The sequence below is a fragment of the Mandrillus leucophaeus genome, unplaced genomic scaffold (genome assembly GCF_000951045.1).
Source record: "Mandrillus leucophaeus isolate KB7577 unplaced genomic scaffold, Mleu.le_1.0 Scaffold506, whole genome shotgun sequence".
Lineage (NCBI taxonomy): Eukaryota > Metazoa > Chordata > Mammalia > Primates > Cercopithecidae > Mandrillus > Mandrillus leucophaeus.
Window position 1 is genome coordinate 527,224 of NW_012105431.1, and position 694 is coordinate 527,917.

General features: G+C 63.8%; 1 protein-coding gene across 1 annotated transcript in view; it reads left to right on the forward strand.

Annotated features, from left to right (window-relative positions):
- Positions 1-694, forward strand: part of TNRC18 (trinucleotide repeat containing 18) — a 174,368-nt gene that overhangs the window by 61,139 nt on the left and 112,535 nt on the right. The window lies entirely within an intron of this gene.

Sequence of the window (694 nt, forward strand, 5' to 3'; positions counted from 1 at the left end):
GCCTCCCAAAGTGCTGGGATTACAGGTGTGAGCCACCATGCCTGGCCCTCTAGTGTGTTTTGTGTATTGACTGACCGGCCCAGGTAGGCATTGGTGGTCACGGAGCCGACTCCCTCCCATTTCCTCATAAGAGACATGCCTGGGCTCCTCCTGCCCACTTTGGGGCATTGTGAGACCATAAAATGATGATGCAGTGAAGCAGGAAGGTTGAGCAGGTAGTGAGCGCTCCGTGAAGGCATCTGTCCCAATGCCATTGAGGGGTGGCCCCCCTGCCCTGACCGTGAGGATCCCTGCAGGGCCGGGGTCCTGGTGGAGGTCCCCCATCAGCCCTGGTTCAAAGGGGCCCACCAGAGCTCCTCACCCCCAGCCCTGCCTTTTGGGGTTCTGCATGGAATGCTGTGCTTGTGACACATGGACTGGGATGGAATGTCCTCCGTCTCCAGCCTGGGAGGGGGTGGGCAGCCTGGACCCCAGGCCCTGCATGAGGTTCTCCTTGGGCTGGGGGACCCTAGGGGGACAGGGCAGGTGCAGGGGTGTGGGGCAGGGAACTCGTGCCGTGCTGACCCTGCCTGCCGGCCCCTCCCCAGCAGGAGCGGTTGAAGGCGCAGGAGCACCGGGCGGAGATGGAAGAGAAGGGGAGCAAGCGGGGCTTGGAGGCTGCGGGCAAGGCTGGCCTGGCCACTGCTGGCCCCGG